The sequence below is a fragment of the Colobus angolensis genome, unplaced genomic scaffold (genome assembly GCF_000951035.1).
Source record: "Colobus angolensis palliatus isolate OR3802 unplaced genomic scaffold, Cang.pa_1.0 Scaffold192, whole genome shotgun sequence".
NCBI lineage: Eukaryota > Metazoa > Chordata > Mammalia > Primates > Cercopithecidae > Colobus > Colobus angolensis.
Window position 1 is genome coordinate 6,882,117 of NW_012115066.1, and position 21,163 is coordinate 6,903,279.

The window sequence follows — 21,163 nt, forward strand, 5'->3', positions numbered from 1 at the left end:
AAAAATATTTTACTTCTACATTATTTAACACTTAAGAGTCAGTTACTATGTTTCATCTTTAACATTAACAACAAATAAATTACTGTAGGGTCAGTCTGCCCTACCATCTTGGGAGCTAAAATTCTAAATGCGTGAACAGAAGAGCAAATACTTCAATGTTCAATTCTGAAATTTAGAACAATTTATATGATTTGACTAGACTGGTCAAAGCAATTACAAACATACACTTCAGTAGGTAGTTGGTTATTCTGCTTTTGTGAGTGGGCAGTCAAAGAACAGAGAGTAACATATGGAGTAAGAAAAAAATGTTTTTTTCTCATTTTGGGGTGTTGGGGGGGAATCACAGGGAAGTTTAAAACTCTGAAATCCATTTGGCCTATGCACTGAGGTCCAAGATGAAATTTTCAATTTTTTTAATAACCCCCTTTCCTTGAGTATCAAACTGATTGGTAGTCACATCTCCAGGTACAATCATTTTACAACTTCTTGAATGAAGTATTAGTAAGGTCAAAAAGACAGAGACTAAATTTCAAACTAGAAAAAACAAAACCTACTCAAGTATTACATTCAGTTTTCAAATCATTTACTAACATGACAACAGATTTGGCTTCAATCGCTCTTATACACACTCACACCCACAACAGGCACCCCAGCCACTGATCTGCTTTGCAATACAAGGCCATATAGTCAGAAATGGCATTCTTCAAGCAAAACTTTAAATAGATTTTAAAAAGTAATTTCTAATTTTACAGAAATGTTTCTTCAAAAAATATTTTCTCTCATTCCCTCATCTCCTATACTGAAGGATGTATAATTTTTTTTTTCCTCCAAGCTAAATCTGAACCCTCAAAATTGATTCCTGGCAGCAAATCTCTGCAAATTAAAACCAAAAACAAAAATAGAAAAATTATATTTTATATATATGTGTGTGTGTGTGTGTATATATATATATATATATATTTATAGTGATTAGAATCCTCCAGCATTTAAAAATCACATTAGAGATGAATTTTGGGATCCTATCACTCACAACTCCAAAATCCATAATGATTTAAGGATGTACTTTCTCCTGTTTCCTTCCTGGCTACCCCCTCCCCTCCAAAACAGTTCAATATAGCCACAGCTCAAGTTTAATGGGAAGAGAGAGAAGTTTTTGAATAGTTTTGTTGTTTTTTACTTTGGTGATCTGGGTGGCACATATTGCTCTTTGCCATTACGTCGCGTCACTCCCTGAGGTATAGCCCTATGGCTAAACTGGTGTCTCTGTTCCCTGATTTTTCCAGCTGCTCCCCTGGGGATTGTATTGCCTCGAAAGCCAGAATAATCCTTACTAGCCCTTGCTTCTGGCTTCTCATGTGGTGTCTCAACAGAGTTCTCAGGAGCTCCACTGTCTTCATTTTTGGTGGGAGACACCACATTGGAGCGAAGTTCCTGTAGTGGCTGCACAAGAACTGAAGATGGCTCTTTCTGGCACACTTCAGCATAACTTAACTTTCGGGGTTCCTGTAAAGCCACAGCTATAGCTGCATTTATGTTATTATTACATGGTGAAGCAGTACTTGCCCTCGATGGCTTTGTAGTACTTGGAGGAGAAACTGGCATAGTTGTCTGGTTGAGACCTCTGAACAGAGGAATCCTCTATTAGATCCTTTTCTTGCTGAGTTGTGCTTAATGCAGTAAGCTCAGCAGCACATGGAGAACTGGAACTCATATTGAGTTGTTGGGCAGAAGTGCATTCTGTCTGCTCATCTGCAGGCACTCGGCAACTAACTCTCAACTCTTCATTATCCTTTTCTTTGTAGACACCTTTAACAACATCAGACATCCTATTCTCCAAAATGAGTTCACCTGGCATTCTTGATGAACTTCCAGGTAAAGGTGGAAAATTTGAGGCTAACAAATTAAACTTTGGTGTTAGAGCCTTTGATTCAGCTGTTGAAGGATGAGGTCTTGAGATCCTGTCATCTTCTCATCGTCTTCGACCTCTGAAGAGAGTTCTCCTGCGCCTACCATAGTCCCCATTCTGTTCCATCTGCAAAGTGGAAGTCTCCTTTTGAAGGTAAGTTTGCTCCTGATGCCCAGTTACTGTAGGGTTATGCCGTTCAGTTGGAAGGTTTCTTGAACTAGATCTGTTCAATTGTCCATCCCCCAAGGATACAGAGCCCTCTGTTGAGTGTTCTGAACCACCGGATGACCTAAAATGAGGCTTCACATGATTTTTTTTGCAATGGTCGACCCATATTCATAGCAGCAGCAAAGATCCTGGTGAATTAAAGCCATTCACAAAACTACCATTCGGAAAGGGAGCCAGTGGTGTTTCAAAGTAAGGTGTAGGATTAGGAGACCAAGACTGAGGCACAATGCTATAGACCTCGTACTGTCGGTGCGGATTATATACAGGCTGCATAAAGACTGGGGAGGCATACTGTGCTTGAGTTTGAATGGGCTGACTATAGATACTAGAATCCATTAATCGATAACCATTCTTAGCAAAAAATGTATTGATGGCTTTTATCCTTGCCATAATTGGCTTGCCCTGAAATGTTTTAACTTCTCTTAAGTATTTAAAAGTCTGTTGTGCATCTGTGTCTGACTGGAAAGTGATATACCAGTTGCTATTGTGTGCAAATTCATAGCTTATCACTTTGGGGCAGTTTTCACTTTTGAACAAAGCTTTCGCTTCCTCTGTTGGTGGTGTTTCAGGAATCTCTCTAAGAATTACAATACAACGCTTATGACTTGGTCTCACTTTCTCACCCTTCTCATCAACTTGCACCATGAGAGAAGATCTTAACACTTCAAGAATTAGATCAGGGTCTGTAGTCAACTTTTTTATTTCTTCCATGTTGACAATGGTCCAAATTGGGATGAACTGATCACTATCCATTTGAGATATCAAGTAAAGATCCTTTGACAAATTTTCTCATGAAAAACAGAATTCTAATTGTTTCTTCAGAATTCTTTTAGGCCTTCTGTAGAAATTGCTGAATTGCTTTCTCCGGAAACATTATATATTTGGTAACTCAGATCTTCTGGTCCTAAAATCATCCCATCAGTTGATTCTTCAATGCCTGTAGTATTTCTTGTGGTTTCACAAGACGAAGAATACATTACTTCATATTCTTTACATGTATCTTCTGAGAGCTCTGCATTACCCTCAGGATGAGCACCTGATGTAGCTGCTGTTTCATGCCAAGAGCTTTCAGTTCCTTGAGTTACTGGGGTGGCATCAGTATTTCCAGGAGCAATTTCTTGCCATACTTTGGCATTAGGATTTAAACCAGTTCGTTTAGATGTTACCTCCACGAAAAGCAACATGTCGTCCTCTGCTCGGCCCAGTTGTTCCCGCCGCCGCAACTCCAACTGCCTCACAGGCCCACGCCCCAATTGCTAGGATAAGGACACACACTCGCCTTGCCGCCTAAATTTTTAATTGTATGATACCTTATTGTTAATTATAGATGCAGTGTTGTACAGCAGATCTCTGAAGCTTATTCATCTTGTTTTACCAAACCTTTATTCCTGCTGATGAGCAACTCCTCCTTTTCTGCTCCCCGAGCCCATGGTAACCACCATTTCACTCCTTGATTCTATGAATTTGACTACTTAGAGATTTCATATAAGTGGAATAATGTAGTGTTTATCTGTCTGTGACTGGTGTGCTTCTTTGAGCATAATGTCCTCAAGGTTCATCTACGGTGTTATGCCTTACAGAATTTCCTTCTTTTTTAAGGCTAAATACTATTTTATTGGATGTATGTACTATATTCATCTTTGAAAGGCCATTTAGAGTATTTCCACCTCTTGGCTATTGTGAATAGTGCTACAGTTAACATACGAGTGCTAAAATCTCTTTGAGATCTTGATATTATTTTGAATAAAATACCTAGCAGTTGTATTGCTAGATCATATGATAGTCGTATTTTTTACTTTTTGAGAAACCTCTATACCTTCACTATGTGCCTAAGTAATTTCTTCTTAATTCCTATATCAGTACTTGTTATAGGTCTGTTCACATTATATTTCTGCATGATTTAGGCTTGCAAGTTTCTAGAAAAGTATACATTTTTTCCAGATTATTCAGTTTTTTGACATATAATTGTTCATGGTACTGTCTTGTAATCCTTTTTATTTATATGACATCAGTCGTAATGTCTCTTCTTTCATTTTAGATATTATTTATTTGTGTCTTCTACCATTTTTTCTTAGTCTAGCTAAGGGTTTGTCCATTTTGTTTATCTTTTCAAAACTCACCTTTTGGTTTCATTGATCTTTTTGTATTATTTTTCTATTTTCTATTTTATTTATTTCTGTTCTAATTTTTGTTATTTACTTCTTTCTGTTAACTATGGGCTAGTTTGTTCTTCTTTTTCTGTTTCCATGAGATGGAAATTTAGGTTGCTTATTTGAGAATTTTTAAACATAAGTATTGTTATAATCATCCCTTTTATTACTCCTTTTAATGCAGCACATAATTTTTGTTATGCCATGTTTTTATTTTCATTTGTTTGAAAGTAATTTTTATTTTTTTAAAATGTGGGTTTTTTTGCCACTTGGATGGTTGTTCAACATTGTTGTTTAATTTCCACTTATGTTTGAATTTTCCAGTTTTTCTTATGGTATTTATTCCTTCTGATTTTATTCCATTGTGGTAAGAAAATATGTTTGGTATGATTTCAGTCATCTTAAATTTTTAACCCTTGTTTTGTGACTTAACATGTGATCTATCCTTGAGAAAAGATGCACTTCATTAGAATGTATCTTTTGCTGCTGTTGGTTAGAATGTTTTGTGTATGTCTGTCAGATCACTTTGATCTATAGCATTATTCAAGTCCTCTGTTTCCTTATTTATCTTCTGTCTAGATGTTCTTTCCATCATTGAAAGTGAGGGATTGAGTCTTTTACTATTACTGTATTGCTGTCCATTTCTCCATTCAGATCTGTAAATGTTTGCTTTACATATCTAGGAGATCTGTAAGGGAGTGCACATATACTTATTCTATCTTCCTGATAGATTAACCTTTTTATCAATGTTTAATGTTCTTTGCCATCTGTGACAAATTTTGACTTAAAATCCATTCTGTTGGATATAGGTATAACCACCCGTGGTCCCTTTTGATTACCAAAAGGTAACCAAAATGTTACCAATAGCTTACTAATAGGTAACCAAAATGTTAGCAATATGTAACAATATGTTACCAAAAGGTAACATATTGAATAGACATTCAATATGTCTTTCCCCATCCCTTCACATTCAGTCTATGTGTGTCCTTAAATCTAAAGTGAATTTCTTGTAGACAGCATATCGTTAGGTCTTAGTTTTTTAATCCATTCAGCCCTCTATGTAACTGGATTGGGAAATTCCATCTGTTTGTGTTTAAAATAATTATTGACAGGAAAGGATTTATTATTGACATATTGTTAGTTGTTTTCTATTAGTCTTATTTTTTTTTCTTTGAAATTTCTTTCACCTTATTTTCCTATAACTTCTTGAGCTTTTCTTCTTGAAGTTCTTACCTTTAGGGCTTACATAAAAAATATTTTTTAACAGTATATTCTAAACATATAACAAGTTATATCACATGCAAAAGCTTTTTACACTTTAACTTTTCCTCTCACACACATTTTATGTTAATGTCATGTTGTATATATTAATATTGCATATCTTTTAATATTTCTTTAGTTATAATTACTTTTAATGCTAGAATTGAAAGTTTTTAACCCATCACGATTATAGTAATATAGTGTCCTGTATTTGTTTATATACTTTCCTTTACTGATGAGTTTCATACTTTCTTAAGCTGTGAGATTGCTGGTCAGCATTCTTTCATTTCAACCTAATCCCTTCAGCACTTCTTGTAAAGCAGGTTTAGTGGTAATGAACTCCCTTAGCATTTGTTTGTCTGAGAAAAAGCTTATATCTCATTTATTTATATATATATATAATATATATCTGGAGATATATATTATATATATATATAATATATATATATCCAGAAACAGTATTTTTAGTTAACAGTTTTTTTTTTCTTTCAGCACTTTAAATATATCACCTCATACCTTTCTTGCCTGAAATAAAAATTTTTGCTGAAAAATCTGCTGGTAGTTTTATGGCAGGAGGAAGGGAGCAGGAAAGTGTCCCTTATATCTGAATAGTCACTTTTTTCTTGCTGCTTTCAAAATTTTCTGCTTGTCACTGACTTTTGACATTTTAATTATAATGTGTCTCAGTGTAGATTTATTTTATTTGATGTCCTTTGGGTTTTTGGATCTGAACATCTATTTTCTTCCTCAGATTTGGGAAGTTTTCAGCCGTTATTTCTTTTTTCTTTCCTTTGTTTCTTTCTTTCTTTCTTTCTTTCTTTCTTTCTTTCTTTCTTTCTTTTTTTTTTTTTTCTTGAGACAGAGTCTCTGTCACCCAAGCTTCAGCGCAGTGGTGAGATCTCGGCTCACTGCAAACTCTGCCCCTGGGTTCAGATGATTCTCCTGCCTCAACCTTGCAAGTAGCTGGGATTATAGGCAACCACCACCACACCAAGCTAGTTTTCGTATTTTTAGGAGAGACAGGGTTTCACCATGTTGGCCAGGCTGGTCTTGAACTTGTGCCTCAGGTGATCCACCCACCTCAGTCTCCCAAAGTGCTGGGATTACAGGTGTAAGCCACCATTCCTGGCCTGAGTCATTATTTCTTTGAATATGCTTTTGAGTTTTTTCTCTCCTCTTCTGGACCTTTCATAATACATATAAGGGTCTGCTTGATGATGTCTCATAATTTTATTGAGATTTCTTTACTCTTATTCATTCTTTTTTTCTTTATTCTCCTCTGGCTAAATTATTTCTAGTTATCTGTTTTTGAATTCACTAATTCTTTCTTGTGTTTGATGTAGTCTGCTGAACACCTCTACTGATTTTTCTTAGTTGAATTATTTTGTTCTTCATCTTCATAATTTCCTTTTGGTACTTTTTAATATTTTCTGTTTATTTCTTGAAACTATCACTTTGTCCATGCATTGTTCTCTTGACATCCTTATGACAATTATTTCTGTGAACATTTTAATGATAATTATTTCTGATTTTCTGTTGGGAACAGTATACAATTCCATTTTAATAGAGTCCATTTTGGAAATTTTTATTGATCTCTTTATTTGGAAAATATTTGGCTCATTATTCTTTCTTTTTTCTTTCTCTTTTTTTCAGTCCCTGTGTTGGTGTCTGTAGATTAGACAAAGCAAAACTTCTAATCATGACAGACTGGACTTATACAGCAGAAGATCACCACCCTCAGTCTGAACAGATGTTCTGACATTCTTTACTATCTCTTTTCCTCCTCAGGGAGCTGAAGGCAGCTGTGGTTTTTGTTAATTCACTCTGCGCTGAGGCAGGGTGGGAGTCATATAGCATTTACTGATGCAAGTCATTATCTCCATTCTTTCCTGGGCAGATGGTGCTCGATCTATGTGATTTTTAAGACTGGTGAGACACATGTTAGTTTTGGGAGAAGCCCTAGGGAAAGTGGGGTGCTGAACTCATGGATCAACTCTTTCCAACCCCAGGAGGAAGTTAAAATCTGGGATTTTTTTTTTTAATCCTTTTGCTCTCTGCTAAGCAGAGTAGAGAAATCAATGACATTTGCCAGTCCAAGCCGCTGCCTCCATTCTACCCTGAGTAGACAGACTATGCTAGATCATCAGAACTCCAAGGCTGAAAGGACAAAAGCCAGTCCTCTAAGGAACCTCTTCAGAGACCTGGATTTGCAAATCAACCCACTCCCTTTTCTGGGTAAAGCTGGGAGCTAGGGAGTCTCCTTCTGATCATATGGCATTGCACCAGGGGCAAGGTCTCTGGTGAAAGGTTGTCCTCAATCCTCCTACTGGCTTCACTGAGTCTGCTTTTGCACCACCCCCTTCCCAATACCTAGGAAGCAGAAGACTTTCAATTAGTTGCTGATTACTCACAAAGGCAATCTGTCCATGAATTGTTGCAAAATCATTGTGTTTGTGAAGGAAATGAAGGTCCAGTACTTCCCACTCCACTATGCTGTTGACGAATCTCTGCTATCTCATGTTTTTGAACAATAAACTTTAATAATCTCTATTGTAGAGAGTAGTCAAAGTCAATCAAAGAAAGGACTTGGCAGGATGTTCCAGATCACATCTGCAATCCTAATGCTTTGGGAGGCCAAGGAAAGAGTGTTGCTTCAGGCTAGGAGTTCAATTCCAGCCTGGGCAACATAGTGAGACCTCATCTCTACAAAAATAAAAAAGGTAATAAAAAGGAAAGGTCCTATGGGACTTTCATCTTAGACACTTTCTGTATAAAATATTCTGTAATAAATTAAAAACTACATAAACAATATTTCAAATGATACTACCCTTTGATGAAGAAGACCAAATCAAGATTAATATTTTTGAACAACCTATCCAAGATAGCAAATGCAGTATGAATGCTTATAAACATCCTGGATTTTCACTGTATAAATATTTGAAAACTTCAAAATAAGGAAGAGACTATTGGCTGAGAAAATAGTTATCCATATTAAGACTTCCTTTTTGTAGTGATGATCCTACATTCAACATATCTTGTGACGAGGATTATGAAAATCAATAGGTAGAACTTGGGTGAACTTATTGGCCTCATGAAATTAATGTGCCTCCCAATGGCAAAGCAATGTGACATCCACAGCTTGTCACAAAGCAGAAAAGTTTCATCGAGGACTTGTAATGGCCATAGAAATCCCTTTTACATGCAACATTTACAAATCATCTCCAAATTTCAGCACCAATTAAGTCACTGACAGAGTATGTGTGTGTGTGTGTGTGTGTGTGTGTGTGTTGGTGGAGTGGAGGGGTAAGGGAGGGGAACCTGTAAATTATGAGTACAAAACTAGAATTTGCTTGTAATTCTAAGATATTTGTTCTCAGACTTTTTTTCTATTCTCTCCTTCAAGCTGCGTTATTTTTTAATTCCAACATCTGCCTATATGTCTTGTGGGATTTGGTACAGCTGTTAAGGCTTGGACCCTTGCTCATATCCTGCATCGATAGGCTAGATGAACAGCAAAATTGTGTAGACAGCAACTCTGGGAAAGTCAAAGTCTTTGTGAGGCAAACCTGGAGTTTGAGTCACAGATCTGATCCTTAGATGAGGAATGATAAAGGAATGGAACACTACTTTCACTGCACATTTCTGCTTCTGAGGAAAATACAAAAGTAAACAATTCAATTTGAATAGATTAGTCTTCTTTTAAAACTTCTTTAAAACTTAAGTTTATCCTGTAAAATGATTGCAAAATCAAGAAGCCTGACAGTTTACTCTGAATAAATTGAATCTCAGGAACCCTAGTGATTAGGACACAGGTATGGGGGTGCAGTAGGAAGAATCTAGATCAAAAGCAGATATTAAAATTCTATTTATATAATTGGAAGATCACCAAGTTCCTTCTTCTATTCAACTCATATTTCAGAAGAATGGCATCTAAAGTAATTGTTTCTGAGGTCTGAGTTCCAGGATTTTATTTAGAAAAAATAATCATCCCATGAAAAAAGGCTCAAAATTAGATATGTAACAAGAAATCATACCCTGAAGCCAAACCCCTCAACATGTATTTATTTATATTATTTGTATGAACTTAGTGTGTATAAGTGCAGTTTTGTTACTTAGCTATATTGCATAGTGAAGCTTGGTCTTTTAGGATAACTTTTACTAGAATAATGTACATGTACCTATGAATTAATTTATCATCCCTCTCCCCTTTCCCACCCTCCTACTTTTCTGAGTCTCCGATGTTCATTATTACACACTCTATGTCCATGTGTAAACATTATTTAGCATCCACTTATAAGTTACAACGTGGCATTTGACTTTGTGTTTTTGAGTTGTTTCACTTAAAATAATGGCCTTCAGCTCACTTCATTTTGCTGCAAAAGATATCATTTCATTTTTTATGGCTAAATCATATACTATACTATTGTGTGTGTGTATACAAACACACACATATATTATGCCATACTGTTTTTCCTAGAGGTTATACTAATTTACATGCCCACCAATAGGGTATTCGTATTGCCTTTCCTCTGCATCCTGGCCACCATCTTTTGATTTTTTTTTTTTTTACTTTTTAGTAATAGCCATTCTTCCTGGTGTAAGATGGCATCCCATCATGGTTTTAATTTACATTTCTCTGAATGATTAGTGATGATGAGTATCTTTTAATAGGTTTGTCTTCTTTTAAAACATGTCTACTTATGTCCCTTGCCCACTTTTTAATGGGGTTATTTTTTCGTTGTTGCTGTTGTTTGAGTTTCTTGTAAATTCTGGGTATCAGTTCCCTGTCAGATGCATAGGTTGCAAATATTTTTCCCATTCTGTCAGTTGTCTGTTCATTCTGTTGACTATTTATTTTGCTGTGTAGAAGTTTTTAGTTTAATTAAGTCCCACTTGTCTATTTTTGTTTTTCTTGTTCGTGGTTTTGAGGCCTTAGTCACGAATTATTTGCCTAAACCAATGTCCTGAAAAGATTTCCCTAGGTTTTCTTCTAGTACTTTTATAGTTTCAGGTCTTATATTTAAGTCTTTGATTATCTTGAGTTGATTTTTGTATATTGTGAGAGATAGGGGTCCAGTTTCATTCTTTTGTATATGGCAATCCAATTTTCCCAGCACCGTCTATTGAAAAAACGTGTCCTTTCTCCTGTGTATGTTTTGTCAAGTTTGTCATAGATCAGTTGGTTGTAAATATTTGGCTTTATTTCTGGGCTTTCTATACTGTTCTATTGATCTGTGTGTCTATATTCATACCAGTATCATGCTCTTTGGGTTAGTATAGCATTGTAGTATAATCTGGGGTTAGGTAATGTGATGTCTCCCACTTTGTTCTTTTTGCTTAGGGTTTTGTTAGCTATTTAGGCTCTTTTTTTGTTCCATTTGAAATTTAGAATTGTTTATTATAATTATATGAAAAACAATTTTAATATTTTGATAGGGATTGCATTGAATCTGAAGATTGTTTTGAGCAGTATGATCATTTTAATAATATCGATTATTCTGACCCAGGAGTGTGGAGTGATTTTCCACTAGTTTGTGTCATCTATAATTTATTTTATACATTTAAAGTACAAATAGCATTTTGAAAACAGTGAGTAACAGATCATTTGACATTTGAGGAGAAGCATCTACCATCAAAACAAAGACCTAAACAAACCGAATAAAAACAATTAGAGGAAACAAAAATTATGAAGCCTGAGAGGGAAACAACTTCAGAAAAATTATTTGTACATCTCAGAAATATGAGATGTCATTGCTCCCATATAAACCAAAATAGGACACAATATACCTCTGTACAACATTTGGTGAATAAAAATGAGCCACTGGAAATCTAACATTTTAAAGTTTGCCTTTAAAAATATTTTGTAGAAGGTATTGAAGATAAAGGTAAAGACATATCCCAATAAGTAAACAAAGAATAAGTGGATGAAAATATTTAAGAATATGAAATTTCGATGATTAGTCTATTATCTTAATAATAAACTTTTCAGAAGTAAAAAGCAGGTTTTAGCGTCTCTTGTTTTCTAGGACAATCATACTTTCCATGTTAAAAGAAATTATGTTGCTTTTACTTTTTTACATGTTTTGTTTGTCCTTGTCGGCTTTTTTTCACACAACTCAAGGCCTGTTACGTACATCATCATGAAACATGAGAATGTAGCTGATAAAAAGTGTATTCTAAAAGCTTCTAGGAAAAAAATAATGTGACAAACAAAATAGTTAAAATCACAATAGCACCATACTTTTGGAGAGCAACATTGAAAACCATAAAACAAAGGTGTTACTGAAATTCCGAAGAAAAATATTTCCAGCCTAGAACTCTATCCAACAACATCCCATTAAAGTATCAAAGTAGAATAAAAATAATGGTCCTTTAAAAATTGCCTCCCTTCCTTTCTTTCTCAGGAAGCAACTTGAATTTTGAGAGTAAATCAAGAAAGAAGAAGACACTGATCCAAGAAGAGGCCATCTAACATAACAGGTGAATCTCAGGATCATGAAGAATGGGCCTGAAGATGACAGTTCAACAGTGCTAGGGAGTACCTATTCCACTTTCAAGCAGGAGAGTGGTAGTTTCAAAATGACAGGACTTCAAGGAAAAATATAAAACTTTCACATTACTGCTGTCAGTGGTGTGCTGAAGCCAGTTGCTATGGACTGAATTTTTGTCCCAACAAAATTCACATTGAAACTCTAATCCCCAATGTGACTGTATTTGGATATAAAGGATATAAAGAGACAATGTTAGATTAGGTCATAAGGGTGGGACCTGATCTGATAGGATTAGTGTCCTTATCAAAGGAGAAGTGAGAGCGATTGCTCTTCTTTCCCCATATTCAGAGGAAAAGCCTTGTGAGGATGCATTGAGAAGCCTGCACATCTGAGAGCTAAGAAGAGAGTCCTCACCAGAAATTAAACCCTGCCAGACTTTGACCTGAGACTTTTTAAACCTTCAGAATTGTTAGAAATAAATTTCTGTCGTTGAAGCCACTCAATCTACGATATTTTGTCATGGAAACCTGAGCAGTGTAAGATACTAGTTCATACTGATTCTTAAGAGTCAATGGTTAAATATTTAAAGCTTACGCCATCCCCTTTTAAAATACTAATAATTTGAAATTTTCCATGGCAAGAGTATCTACACTATGTAAATTAACAAGCTCTACAATCAGTGCTACCCCCTTGCCCTCAAAGAGCCAGATTATAAACATATCACTATTTTGTGATTATATTTACTTTTCTGTCTGACAGTTTGTAGATGAATTAGTTATATATAAAATAAAAGCAAGCAAAGTAAAAATAAGGAAGCTCTGAGCTCCTAAAAATCCCAAAATATTGCATAAGATATATATTCCGAAAATAATATTCATCCTGCTATGAATAATATTTGCATGATTATAAGAAGTTAAAACTGAAACACTGATTTAAATAAAATGATGATATATGTGCAATGGTATCTCTGAAGAGTCTATATAAGAAAGTATAATACTGTAGTTATCACTCTCATTTTATGATTAATATGTATACAGAAACAGGGTTGTTATCATAACATGGAAAATCACATAATCTACAAAATTATTACTCTTCTTGAACCTGTTAATGAGCTGAGGATGCAGCACAATTAGCTCAAACTTTTTTTTTTCCTTTGAGACAGAGTCTCGTTCTGTCACTCAGGCTGGAGTGCAGTGGCGAGATCTTGGCTCACTACAACCTCAAGTTCCTAGGTTCAAGCAATTCTCTGCTTCAGCCTCCCGAGTAACTGGGATTACAGGTGCCCACCACCATGCCTGGCTAATTTTTATATTTTTTAGTAGAGATGGGGTTTCACCATCTTGGCCAGGCTGATCTTGAACTCCTGACCTCATGATCCACCTGCCGCAGCCTCCCAAAGTGCTGGGATTACAGGTGTTAGCCACCCCACCGAGCCAGCTCAAACTTTAAGAACAGATAGGACCTCAAAGGTGAGACAAAATGTGAGTGCTGGCTTTCTCTGCCAGAGCTCTGTGAACGATAGAAGCTGTTTGCTTTTTTATTTTTTTAATTGGAATAACAGAAGAAGAAGAGACAGAGAATTGGAAAGAAAAAATATCCAAAAAGTGGTCAAGAATTTTCTAAAAATAATGAACTAAGTCAAACTCCAAATTTGAAAAACTCAGAACCTAAAGCAATATAACTATTACACACATACACACATGCACGTGTGTGCGCGTGTGCACACACACACACACACACACAAGCACGGTCCTAAACACTTCATAGTCAAACTGGGTACAGTGAAAGATAAATAGAAAAATCATGAAAGAAGCTAGAAACAAAACATACTCTGTGGAGAGAACAAAAATAAGTGTTATAGCAGATTTTGCCAGAAACTTTGTAAGAAAGAAGATAAAAATTGGCATTTTTAAGGTGCTGAAAGATAAAATTTGTCAAACTAAATTTTATACCCACTGAAAATGTGCTTGTAAAATGAAAGAAGAGACTTATTCAGACTAACAAATTCTAAAATAATTTATTACCAACAGATCTACATTAAAAAATATAAAAAATGTTTCTTCTATCTGATATCAGGCAGAAACACAATTCTTCACACACACGCAAACACAAAAACTATTTATAGAAATGGCTAAACTTTAGATAAATATGTGTGTTTTGTTCTCATTTTAGTTGCCCTAAAAATAATTGGTTTTCTAAAGATAAAAAAAATAATTAACAATGTATTTGAATTTATAGACTATGCAAAGTTATATACATGAGAAGAGTAACATATTGGATGAGAGGAAGAACTTCGGAATATATTGTTATAAAGCTCTTGTATAAAACATGAAGCAGTTTAAAATTATTTGAAGGCAGCTATTTTTAACACCAATATAATTTTAGTAACTTCAAAAATGAAATACTTAAATATACATCTAACAGAACATGTACTGAATCTGATGACAAAAATGACAAAACACTGAAAAAGAATTCAAAGATCTAAATAAATTGAAAGCAATACTAAGAGTAATTGGAAGACTCACTGTAGCATAGATTTCTATTCCCCACGAATCTGTCTACAGATTTTTTGGAATTCCAAACAAAATACCCGCAGATATTTTTTTTCATTGAAGTCAACAAGCTGGCTCTAAAATTCATATGGAAAGGAGAGGATGTTAAATAGCCACACAAAGTGGAAAAGAAAAACAACGCTTGACAACTAACATTATCTGATCTCAAACTTTGCTATAAAGCTGCAGTAATCAAGACAGTATGGTACTGGTGAAATATCACTACCATAGGTCAGTGGAACAGAATAGAATGTCCAGAAACAGATCCAAACATATGCAGTCCACTGATTTAAAACAAAATTACAAAAGCAAATAATTGGTGGAAAGAGAGTTTTTTCAAAACATAGTGCTGGAAAAATTGGACAACCCTACATACAAAAATCAATCTTAACCAGATCTCAATCCATCTCATGAACCTAAGGATAATACCTAAAACTGCATACTAATAATATAGACCTATAATCTGAAACTGAAAACTATAAACCTAAAACAACAGCAACAACAAAAAACTTAAACACAAAGGAAATCTTTGTGATTTTGGAATAAGTAAGGCGTTCTTCTATATAACGCCAAGGTCATGATCTATAATAAAAATGATAGATTTCATAAAAATTTAAAACTTTTCTTCTAAAGGTACATCGAGAAAAATGAAAAAGCAGGCCACAGAATTGAACAGAAACTTCACCAACAATAATATATGGATATGAAACAAGCTCAGTGTCACTAGCCATTACTGGAATACAAGTTAAAACTTTATAGAGATACCACTACACACCTTTTAGAAGAGAGTGAAGGGAAACTAATAATACTAAGTGCCAGGAAAATGAGAAGCTTTGGGGAGAGTGTGAAGGGAAACTAATAATAGTAAGTGCCAGGAAAATTAGAAGCTTTGAGGAGAGTGTAGGGTTAAGGAATCGGCTGTGTTACCTCACCAGGAGGTCCCTCATGCGTGCTTCTGAAATTTCAGTTCTCTGTGTTCCCTGCCTCCCTGCAGGAAGCTCCAATAAATTCCTAACAGTGTAACTTGCTTCTAAGTCTGTTATTTTTCTTTGCTACCACGTGCACGGTTAGTTGAGGTTTTGCAGTCATTGAGCGCCTGCTTTCCCTTCCCTCTCCCTTTGCTTCCTGGCCCAGATGTTTGTTTTGCTGACATCTTCCTCTGGAAGTTTTTAGCACATTCCTTCATTATAAAAAATAGGTGCATTCTGTACCTGCCAGAATCAGTCATTGTTCAATTTTGTCTACTTGCACTTCCCTGAGAGAAAAATCCTACCCCACAAACACTTTGTTATTTGACTAATATCTCACCCAAACCTGGACTTAATCTATCATGGTCCTTTCTGTGTTCTCTAAAGTATGCCTCATCTTGGCTATGCCTTTCATTAACATTCCAATTCTTTAAATTTCTGGAGCACTTTCCTCAGGGCACAATCAGGCAATTCCACTATCTTCACCTAAAAAATTATGGTAGCTGAGTGTCTCAGAAATTAGTTGAGTACTTTTGCCCATCTTAGTAGCCATCTTGTATCCTATTTTTAACATAGTTTTCCTATTCATGTTTTCACATTGCTATCTGAATCTATGAGAGGTGTTTTCCCAGTGATCCTTACTACGGGATCTCTAAATACGACTTTAAAAAGACAACTTGCAATAATTTTTTGACTCTTGTCTGTCTCTGGGAGAATCATCACAGAGTCCTGTGAAGTGTTGCTTCTTTTCCCTGTTATTTTGTTTTCACCTGTTTCAGATCTATTATCAGATGAGATCTAGCAGTGCATTTTTCTCATCTCTTTTTGAAAAAGAGTTAAAACTGGAGGTTTCTTTATCTATTTAAATCTGTCAATCTAGAATCTTAAGACAGAATTCTCCTCTCTTTTTATATGTCTAATCTTGCCACTAAATTTCTCACCCATAGCCTAAAGAAAATTATCTCTTCGGTTTAATCAGCTGTCTTTATTTTTTTTGCAGTCTTTTTCACTTTTCCAGCTCTAATGATAAAACAAATGATGAAAACAGGTTTTTAAACATTATAATGTCTGCCTGACATTGTGAGTGAACTCAGTTTCTAGAGACAGTGATAAAGATAGGACACTTTAGGAGTCTTCTTAGCCTTTAGGCTTACAGTATTTTATAGTTTTTGTTTCTTCAGACTCAATCCAAGAAAATGCCGTATCATCTTAATAACATTTGCAAAAAGTACTCCAAATCTTTTCTTTGTTTATCAATAAAATTTACCTACCTTCTATGGGTGAAACCAAAATTTAAGTGGGAGGATTCGAAAGTTATTGTCAGAGCATTTATGTTCAAGTTGAGCTTGTGAATGGCTTGAGCCTGCGGCAAGCCACATGAATTCAAGGTTAATTATTCCAAAGTTTACTTCCAAGGCACTGGTGACAACTCAAAATAACAATAACTCTGAACAGAATTTTGGACAGACTATGTCTGAAAGAAACAATTCTCTGCAGAACTTCTTATGGCTGACAAACACTGTAAGAAGAGCCAAAGGTATATAAATGAGAAGAATTTCCTGTAAATTCACGCCCTAACAATTGCTGCTCAGAAGAGGCTGTGCGTGTTTAATAAGATACAGTAGTAGCTTTCCGGTTGCTGCAGTGACTGTGAAAGGCCCTTCTGTCCTGTTCATTTGCTGAATCTGTAGAGCTGGTTCGTGTTTATTAAATCTCCTCCTACTACCGCCTAGACCAAAGCACCTCCTCCCTTTTGTTGAGACGACCAATGGGACTTTTGCCATAGCCTGAGCAACTTCATACAAGGCCTAACCTCCTTTGTTTAAGTTTCTTCCTCTGTAAAAGCAGTTGAAGTAGTCTCCCCTATATCGGTGGTTTCACTTTCCAAGGTTTTAGTGACCTGAGTCAAATCACAGTTCAAAAATATTAAATGAAAATGATCTAGAAATAAACAACTCATAAGTTTTAAATTGGTCACTCTTCTGAGTAGCATGACGAAATCTCGCACTGTCTCACTTTGTCCTACCTGAGACATGAATCATCCTTTTGTGCAATGTATTTACACTGCCTAAGCTATCCACCCATTAGTGATTTAGTAGCCATCTGGGTTATTAGATCGTCTGTCATGGTATTGAGGTACTTGAGTTCAAGTAAGTCTTAATTAATAATGGCCCCAAAATGCAAGAGTAACAATGCTGGCATATTGTTATAATTGTTCTATTTTACCATAGTTATTGTTATTAATCCCTCACTATGCCTAATTCATAAACTTTATCATAGGCATGCAAATATAGGAAAAATCGTAGTGTACATAGGGTTCAGCACTACCTGTCATTTCAGACATCCACCAGGCATCTTGGAATGTATCCTCCATGAGTAAGGGGGGACTACTGTATTTACTTTTGAAAAAAGTCACTGAACGTTAAATTTATAATGTTCAAACACATAGTGAACTTAATCCTTAAATACTGTCATTCCCCAGATAAAAAGTTTGCCTTTGAGTACCTTTACCAATCTCAAAAGTTACAACCCTCTTCATGCAGTAAAGTCCATGGAGGGTGGCTAGCAAGAGTTAAGCCAACCTTAGTGGATGTCTGAAAGTCATGTGAAAAGGTTGGATTTGAGATAAAATTTGAACACAGTCAACAAGGTTTGATAATAGATAGAAGATAAGATATGATATAAAGAAAAGTTATGAAAATATCTCTAAGATTTGGGCTTGAGCAAATAGGTAAATGCTGCTTATTGAGGGAAGATCAGGTTTGATCAGACTAAGGGTAATGGAGAGTTCAATTTAGGATATATTAAATTTAAATGTCTAGTAAGTAGGAACCTCAAAGGGAATTGTGATGACGTATGTTTATTAGTTATTAGCATTATCAGTGAGATTACTGTGACATAGTAAGACATGTAAATAAATAAGTTCATATAGGTTAGGCAGGAAATGTAGCTACAGACAAGGTCTACTACCCTGTTGGGAGCAAGCCCCCCAAAATCTGGCCAAAAACTGCCCCCGAGACTGGCCATAAACAAAATCTCTGCAGCACTGTGACATGTTCATTATGGCCCTAACGCCCAAGCTGGAAGGTTGTGGGTTTACGGAAATGAGGGCAAGGAACACCTGGCCTGCCCAGGGCAGAAAACTACTTAAAGGCATTCTTAAGCCACAAACAATAGCATGAGCAATTTATGCCTTAAGGGCATGTGCCTGCTGCAGTTAGCTAGCCCAACCTATTCATTTAATTCAGCCCATCCCTTTGTTTCCCATAAGGGATACTTTTAGTTCATTTAATATCTATAGAAACAATGTTAATGACTGGTTTTCTGTTAATAAATATGTGGGTAAATCTGTTTGGTGCTCTCAGCTCTGAATGCTGTGAGACTCCTTATTTCCCACTTCACACCTCTATATTTTTGTGTGTGGGTCTTTAATTCCTTTGGTGCTGCTGGGTTAGGGTCTCCCTTGGTCTCAGCAAGTGGCGCCCCATGTTGGACACCACTTGCCGAGACCAGTCCCTCTCACAAAGGCACAAATACAGCAAGTTTTTATAAATAGTCTTACTTGGCAAACCCAGTTAGCTGACTTTGTGGGTATTCTTGATAATTATTTTCCTAAAACGAAGCTGTTTCAATTTTTGAAATTAACTATTTGGATTCTCCCTAAAATAACTAAATTTAAACCAACTGAAGGTGCTGAGAATGTTTTTACAGATGGATCTAGTAATAGTAAAGCTTCTTATTCTGGCTTGAAAAGTAAAGTTTTCCCTATGCCCTATACTTCAGCTCAAAAAGCAGAGCTTGTAGCTGTAATTGAGGTATTGACTGCTTTTGATAGGCCTATTAATGTGATTTCTGATTCTTCATACATGGTTCATTCCACACAGTTAATTGAAAATGCTCAGTTATGATTTCATACCAATGAACAACTGATGACTTTATTTACCCAGTTGCAAACAGCAGTTACGAGTAGAATGTACCCTTTTTACATCACCAACATTAGAGCTCATACACCTCTTCCAGGACCTTTGACTAAAGGGAATCAAATGACCAATCGTCTAGTTGCTAATGCAATATCTAATGCTAGACACTTTCACAATTTAACCTATGTTAATGCCTCTGGTCTCAAACGCAGATATAGCATTACCTGGAAAGAAGCTAAAGCTATTATCCAGTGATGCCCAACTTGCCAAATGGTACATTCCTCATCTTTTGCAGGAGGAGTTAATCCTCGAGGACTGGAACCTAACTCTATTTGGCAAATGGATGTCACACATGTTCCCTCATTTGGGAGACTAACTTAGGTACATGTACATGTGAACATGTTTTCTCACTTTGTCTAGGCTACATGCCAAACAGGAGAGTCTTCTGCCTGTGTTAAACATCACATTTTGCAGTGTTTTGTGGTGATGGGCATTCCAGCTTCTATTAAAATCGATAATGCCCCAGGCTATACTAGCCAAGCTCTAGCTACATTTTTCTCTATGTGGAATATTAAACACATTACTGGTATCCCATACAATTCTCAAGGACAAGCTGTAGTGGAAAAAATGAGTCTCTCCCTAAAACAGCAGTTGTGAAAGCAGAAAAGGGGAGACAGATTATATAGAACCCCACAGACACAATTGAACCTAGCATTATTAACTTTAAATTTTTTGAGCCTGCCCAAAGGAGAAATGTTATCAGCAGCTGAACAGCATCTACAGAAACTAGCTGCAAAGACAGAAACAGAACAACTGATTTGGTGGGGATATCCGATAACAAATAGTTGGGAAATAGGTAAAATAATAACTTGGGGTAGAGATTATGTTTGTATTTCTCCAGGCCAAAATCAACAGCCAATTTGGATACCATCGAGACACCTGAAACCTTTTCATGAGCCAAATGCCAAGGAAATGACTCCAGGAGGATCCAGAGGATCCCCCAGTGGCAACTATTTCGAGACTGATGCTGAGGAGGACCCTAACTGTCACGAGTAACACCCATCGAACACAGCAACCCACCTGGGGACAAATCAAGAAGCTGTCACAGATAGCGGAAGAAAACCTGAGGAAAGCGGGACAATCAGTCACCATGAATAATTTAATGGTAGCTATGATAGCGGTTATCACCACTGCTGTGAGTATTCCTTCAATAACGGCTGGTAATAATGCCTGGATGCAATCACTCTGTGACACAGTTACATATGCTTTCTGAGCTCAGTATTTACCATAATAAATCTGCTCCTATAATTGAGGCATACCACTCTCAAAATACTATTTGTAAACAGGATTGGACCCTGTTAGAAAAAATGAATGTATTTGTTTAGGAAGATTGCTTTGCAGAACAGGCAGAGGTGCTATACAATGATTCCCTTGGAATCATTATTAATTGACCCCCTAAGGGGATGTTTAGCTTGAATCGCACCTCTCAGTCTGCCTGCCATGCCCACAGTACGTTCAGATGGTCTGAACAAAATGGTCAGATGGTAGAAACGATAAGAAGTATGGCAAAAGTTCCTATTATCTGGAACCATGGCGATACAGTGGCACCTCAACCTCAAATGATATTGCCTGCTCTAGGAGCTTAACATAAGGATTTGTGGAAACTATTAAATGCTCTTAATAAGATC

The 21,163-nt window shown here is 36.0% G+C and overlaps 1 pseudogene across 1 annotated transcript; it reads right to left on the reverse strand.

The window, feature by feature from the left end:
• Positions 1-901: 901 nt before the first annotated feature.
• Positions 902-3,318, reverse strand: LOC105510809 (annotated as a pseudogene). Its single transcript, XR_001001617.1, has one exon. The product of XR_001001617.1 is annotated as a la-related protein 4 pseudogene (transcript).
• Between the last annotated feature and the right edge of the window lie 17,845 nt (positions 3,319-21,163).